Source organism: Theropithecus gelada, chromosome 7a (assembly GCF_003255815.1).
Source record: "Theropithecus gelada isolate Dixy chromosome 7a, Tgel_1.0, whole genome shotgun sequence".
In the NCBI taxonomy this organism is placed as follows: Eukaryota; Metazoa; Chordata; class Mammalia; order Primates; family Cercopithecidae; genus Theropithecus; species Theropithecus gelada.
This window is the reverse complement of record NC_037674.1, coordinates 20,878,302-20,885,318: the sequence shown is the minus strand read 5'-3', so window position 1 is coordinate 20,885,318 and position 7,017 is coordinate 20,878,302. Positions and strand designations below refer to the sequence as shown.

The following is a 7,017-nucleotide window of genomic DNA, read 5'->3' as shown; positions in this document are numbered from 1 at the left end:
GCCTCAGCCTCCCAAAGTGCTGGGATTACAGGTGTGAGCCAGCGCGCCTGGCCTAAAATTTTTTTTTTTTTTTTTTTTTTGAGACAGAGTCTCGCTCTGTCGCCCAGGCTGGAGTGCAGTGGCCAGATCTCAGCTCACTGCAAGCTCCGCCTCCCGGGTTCACGCCATTCTCCTGCCTCAGCCTCCCAAGTAGCTGGGACTACAGGCGCCCACCACCTCGCCTGGCTAGTTTTTCGTACTTTTTAGTAGAGACGGGGTTTCACCGTATTAACCAGGATGGTCTCGATCTCCTGACCTCGTGATCCGCCCGTCTCGGCCTCCCAAAGTGCTGGGATTACAGGCTTGAGCCACCGCGCCCAGCCGCTAAAATTATTTTTTTAAAAGAACAAGAAACAGCATTATTCAAATACTGAATTATATTTTTTCCAAGTCTTCTTAATTTGTTTTGAAATGGATCATCTCCTGCCAAACAAAACTACAGAATACATCTTGTGTCTGTCACACATATGCCTACTCTCTGTTTTGCTAAGAAAGAGGTGTTTAATCCTCTTTTCTTTCCCACAGAGAAATGCAACAACTGCTACCATAAGAAGAACTGCAGCCAATAGTGGTGGAATTGACATTATTTATTATCTGGACTTCTACAGAAAAAGTCTGCCAATCCCTGAGCTAGATAATCAGAAGAGCCTATAAATCTGACCATGTGATCTGACAATTGACAAACGAGCACTCGTGGGAGCAAGTGCAAAATAATGCACTTTGAGATAAAAATATCCAAACTATTTACAAAAGGAAGACAAGCCTATGAGCTTTGAGGTCACAACTCAGGACTAAACACAACTGGGAGGATTAAAGACAGTTAGAGTAGTAGTACGTGAGTGTCCTCCTCTAAATTATAAGAATCAGTACATAGTAGAGGGGTTGGGTATCTGTGGGCCTCACCTGATGTGGGCCTGGGGAAAAATTTCCGGGAAGATTAGACTAGGATTTTGCACTTTCACTTAAAAATTACACATAGGGTCTGGGCATGGTGGCTCACGCCTGTAATCCCAGCACTTTGGGGGGCCAAGGCAGGCGGATCACGAGGTCAGGAGATCAAGACCATCCTGGCTAACACAGTGAAACCCCGTCTCTACTTTAAAAATACAAAAAATTAGCCGGGCATGGTGGCGGGCACCTGTAGTCCAGCTACTCTGGAGGCCTCGGCAGGAGAATCACTTGAACCTGGGAGACAGAGTTTGCAGTGAGCCGAGATTGCGCCACTGCACTCCAGCCTGGGCAACAGAGCGAGACTCCTTCAAAAAAAAAAAAAAACTACACATAGGAAGAGGCAGAGGTGACCCCAAATGACACCACTGCACTCCAGCCTGGGCAGCAGAGCAAGACCCTGTCTCCAACCAACCAACCAACCTTTTTCTCCTTTCAAAACCTTTGTTCTAGGCTGGGTGCGGTGGTTCATGCCTGTAATCCCAGCACTTTGGAAGGCCGAGGCGGGCGGATCACCTGAGGTCAGGAGTTCAAGACCAGCCTGGCCAACATGGTGGAACCCCGTCTCTACAAAAATACAAAAATTAGCCAGGCATGATAGCGGGTGCCTATAATCCCAGCTTCCTGGGAGCCTAGAGCGGAAGAATCGCTTGAACCCGGGAGGCGGAAGTTGCAGTGAGCCGAGATTGTGCCATTGCACTCTAGCCTAGGTGACAGAGGGAGACTCTGTCTCAACAAACAAACAAACAAACAAAAACCTTTGTTCTAGCTCTAAGGTAACTTGGCTCCTCATATCACTGGTCCTGTGAAGGGGGCCATCCAGGGAAATGGCAAAGGTGTATTCCCCCAGGATTAGGAAGATAATCGAACAGTAATCCACCCAGTCTCTCAGGGCAGTTGTTTAACATACATTCGTTCCCCCAGCCTGATCCACAGGTGTCATTTCAACACCTGCAAAGCTGCAGAACTGACCTGGGACCTTGGTGGCTCTAGCAGGGTTCTGGCCATGGGGGCCCTGCCTGGATGTGGCTGGCCTCCCTCTTGGACAACTCTGACCTCTTCCATTTTCATGTACAGGAGTCACATCCAGAGTTCCCTGAGAAGACATACCCAGACCAGTGTGCTGCAGGAACCAAAAGGAACAAGGTGTGTTTCCCAAGTAAGATTCTCTCCCCACCCAGAAAAGACTCCGCCAATATCAGGGTCCCAGACCCTAATCTAATGCCCAGGTCAATTAGTTCCAGTAAACTGAAAGTCCCATGTCCTGGGAACCCCCCTCAGTCCCAAGCAAACCAGGTTGGTCACCTGCCAGACAGGTTCCTCATTTACAACAGGCCTCTTATCCCGCTGTTCCCCAGGGCCCACCTGGGGCTGCTCCACAGTTTCTGCCCAGCACTCAGAATATTCAGAGCTGCTCCTTCTTGGGAAGGGGGGAGGACAGCATGGGCTGAGGGGGTCATTGGGGATAAGATTGGGATCAGAGAAGACCAGGAGACTAAGGAGAAGGGGTTCCCAAGGAGCCCTAGCTATTAGACAGTTGAATCTAAGACTCCTGTCTTTAATAGCTGCTTGTGCTTCTGTTCATACAATGAGGATTAAACAGTTACTGGAATCAGGAAAGTTTTTCAGCATTTACATTGTTTAGGGATAAGGCTGCTTTAAATCCTATTGTAAATGAACTGAATGTAAATTATCCAAATATAAATAACAAAGAGGAGGGTAAAACTTCGTTGGTCACTATAAAATAGCTGTAATAACTACAGTAATTTATATGTAATTACCATGGGGCATAGGGATTATGAGACACTGCATCATGCATATCATACACCAAGCTCTTTGTGATAAAGGCAACAAATTGTGCTCCATTGTGTGTGCTCTTGTGGTCAGCTTAAAATCACCAAAGGTAAAATTTGGCTTAGTCGTGGGTTTTTGCTTCAGGGAACACAGGCAGTTCAATAGCAGGTGAACTTGTTACATTTGATTCTGGGAGGACCGACATAAAGATACCTCAAAAAAAAATTAATGTCATCTTTATTTATAACGGAATTCTGGGAAAACTTCAAAGCACTTTGCAGATTTTAATCTAATTAATTCTCACAATAACCCCTCAAAGGAGTTTATACAATGGCCTTCATGGTTTGAAGCCACAAGTTACTAGAGGCCACAAAAGAGTCACTTTGTCTGAAGTTGCTTCTTTGTTCTGGCTTGATTCCTAAATGTTATAATGTTCTTTGAAATAGATATAGTATATGCCGGGCGCGGTGGCTCAAGCCTGTAATCCCAGCACTTTGGGAGGCCGAGGCGGGTGGATCACGAGGTCAGGAGATCGAGACTATCCTGGCTAACATGGTGAAACCCCGTCTCTACTAAAAATACAAAAAATTAGCCGGGCACGGTGGCGGGCGCCTGTAGTCCCAGCTACTTGGGAGGCTGAGGCGGGAGAATGGCGTGAACCCGGGAGGCGGAGCTTGCAGTGAGCCGAGATCACGCCACTGCACTCCAGCCTGGGAGACACAGTGAGACTCCGTCTCAAAAAAAAAAAAAAAAAAAAAAGAAATAGATATAGTATAAATACGAACTATCAGTGTATTAATAATCACTGATCTTATAAGACACATTGACATCACCACTTAAAAAATTCCTCAGAAATGGCCTTACACTCCAGCTTAAAGAAATAGAAATGTTTATGTTAAAGGAGAATTTAAGGTTATGGATAAACTCTCTCTGATTAAAATATTTGCATATATTTGTCCATGAGTATTTACAGGGTTCCTGCTGCAAGTACGAGGTCAGGTGCTATGGATGCAAAAACAGCTTAGGATAGGAATGAAGTAACAATGTGTGGTGGAGTTCTAAGTAAGTTCTAAATAAGTCTGAATGTGTCATTAATAAACCAAGGACTGGGTTTAGCAATCCTAAGAAGAGACAAACGTAAGTGGAAAGTTCTTTTTTGAGACAGTCTTGTTCTATCGCCCAGGCTGGAGTACAGTGGCGCAATCTCGGCTCACTGCAACCTACGCCTTCCAGGTTCAAGTGATTCTCATGCCTCAGCCTTCCGAGTAGCTGGAATTACAGGAGTACACCACCATGCCCGGCTAATTTTTGTAGAGATGGGGCTTCACCACGTTGGCCAGGCTGATCTTGAATTCCTGGCCTGAAGTGATCTGCCTGCCTCGGCCTCCCAAAGTGCTGGAATTACAGGGGTGAGCCACCACCCCCGACTGAGAATTCTTGATGATTGGCATTTGTCCATACCCTTGCTTTGTAGTTTAGTTCAGGTGGCATGGTCTTTAATGTCTCTTTCTGGTAAAGTGGTGAAGGAAGATGCTTTCATATACTGTAGCAGGACGAGCGGCAGACAAAACTCCTCAGACACCGAATTAAAGAAGGAAGGGGTTTCTTCGGCCGGGGGCATCGGCAAGACTTCTGTCTCAAGAGCTGAGCTCCCCGAGTGGGCAAGTCCTGTCCCTTTTAAGGGCTCACAACTCTAAGGGGGTGCATGTGAGAGGGTCGTGATTGATTGAGCAAGCAGGGGGTACGTGACTGGGGACTGCATGCAGGGATAATTAGATCGGAACAAAACAAGACAGGGATTTTCACAGTGCGTTTCTATACAATGTCTGTAATCTATAGATAACAGAACCAATTAAGTCAGGAGTCGATCTTTAACCGCCGGGCCCAGGGTGCAGCGCCCGGGCTGTCTGCCTGTGGATTTCATTTCTGCCTTTTAGTTTTTACTTCTTCTTTCTTTAGAGGCAGAAATTGGGCATAAGATGATATGAGGGGTGGTCTCCTCCCTTAATACAAAATCCCATTTGATTCTTACAGTGTTGCTATGAAATAGGTAAGACAAACATTATTTTCCACTTTTTACAGACAAGAAAATAAGCTGAACAATTATTAATATTACACTGCTAGGGATCACAGTGAATGGATTACAAAATTAGAAACTGAATCAGGTTCTCTGAGTTCTCTTGTGGTGCTCCTGTCTATGATGAAACTCCCAATGCATTTCCAAGTTCAGCCTTCCACCCTCAACTTTAAGCTCTTCCAGTCCAGTCACCACCTCAGGCTCTGGGGCTGGTATCCTAACACTCAAAACCCCTTCTCATCTTGGATCTCCTACTCCTGCTAATTTCAGCCAGATATGCTTAGAGAAATCCATAGGAACATTTACTTTAAAACTAAGGGTCTCACTTTGGCCGGGCGCGGTGGATCATGCCTGTAGTCCCAGCGCTTTGGGAGGCCAAGGCAGGCAGATCACCTGAGGTCAGGAGTTCGAGACCAGCCTAGCCAACACAGTGAAACCCCATCTCTGATAAAAATACAGAAATTAGGCTGGGCGCGGTGGCTCACGCCTGTAATCCCAGCACTTTGGGAGGCTGAGGCAGGCGGATCACAAGGTCAGGAGATCGAGACCATCCTGGCGAACGTGGTGAAACCCCGTCTCTACTAAAAATACAAAAAAAAATTAGCCGGGCGTGGTGGTGGGCGCCTGTAGTCCCAGCTTCTCAGGAGGCTGAGGCAGGAGAATGGCGTGAACCCGGGAGGCGACGGAGTTTGCAGTGAGTGGAGATCGCACCACTGCACTCCAGTCTGGGAGACAGAGCGAGATTCCGTCTCAAAAAAAAAAAAAAAAAATACAGAAATTAGCCGGGCATGGTGGCACATGCCTGTAGTCCCAACTACTTGGGAGGCTGAGGCAGGAGAATTGCTTGAACCCGGGAGGTGGAGGTTGCAGTGAGCCAAGATTGTGCCATTGCACTCCAGCCCAGGCAACAAGAGCGAAACTCTGTCTCAAAACAAAACAAAAACAAAACTAAGGGAAAGCAAAAAACAAAGCTATGAATACAATGAACTTGACTTCATTTCGGTTTTGGCTGGCAGGTTGGTTTGCCTTACAGGGTAGATGGACTCTTGACCCTCTCCTTTATCTCCTCCCTGTCCAAAAGGGGGCCTTTGCCATCTTTGGGCAATTCTCTTATCTATTTTGGGTCCTTCTCCTTCTCTTTCTCCTCCCTGAGAGGAGGTATTAAATTGAAACTCCAGTCACTCTGTCAGAGGCATTTAAACCAGAGCAACTCCATCTTGAATAGGGGCTAGGTAAAATAAGGCTGAAACATACTGGGCTTCCTTCCCAGACACTTAAGGTATCCTAAGTCACAGAATGACATAGGAGGGTCGGCACAAGATACAGATCTTAAAGACCTTGCTGATAAAACAGGTTGCAGTAAAGAAGCCGGCCAAAACCCACCAAAACCAACAGGGCGATGAGAGTGACCTCCGGTTGTCCTCACTGCTACCCTCCCACCAGCATCATGCCAGTTTACAAATCCCATGGCAACGTCAGGAAGTTACCCTATATGGTCTAAAATGAAGAGGCATTGCCCAACACAGCGGCTCATGCCTATAATCCCAGCTCTTTGCGAGGCTGAGGCGGGTGGATCACATAAGGCCATGTATTCGAGACCAGCCTGTCCAACATGCTGAAACCCCGTCTCTACTAAAAATACAAAAATTAGGCGGCATGAGCAACAGAATGAGACTCTGTCTAAAAAATAATAAATAATAAAAAGGGGAGGCATGAATAATCCAGCCCTTGTTTAGCATATAATCAAGACATAACCATAAAAATGGGCAACCAGCAGCCCTCAGGGCTGCTTTGCCTATGGAGTCACCTTGCTTTATCCCTTTACTTTCTTAATAAACTTGCTTTCGGCCGGGTGCGGTGGCTCAAGCCTGTAATCCCAGCACTTTGGGAGGCCGAGACGGGCGGATCACGAGGTCAGGAGATCGAGACCATCCTGGCTGACACGGTGAAACCCCGTCTCTACTAAAAATACAAGAAAATTAGCCGGGCGAGGTGGTGGGCGCCTGTAGTCCCAGCTACTTGGGAGGCTGAGGCAGGAGAATGGCGTGAACCCGGGGGGGCGGAGCTTGCAGTGAGCCGAGATCGCGCCACTGCACTCCAGCCTGGGGCACAGAGCAAGACTCCGTCTCAAAAAAAAAAAAAAAAAAAAAAAAAAAAAA

At 46.9% G+C, this 7,017-nt stretch overlaps 1 non-coding gene across 1 annotated transcript; it reads right to left on the bottom strand.

The window, feature by feature from the left end:
- Positions 1-489: 489 nt before the first annotated feature.
- LOC112628176 lies at positions 490-616 on the bottom strand. Its single transcript, XR_003120348.1, has one exon. It is a non-coding gene; the product is annotated as a small nucleolar RNA SNORA41 (small nucleolar RNA).
- Between the last annotated feature and the right edge of the window lie 6,401 nt (positions 617-7,017).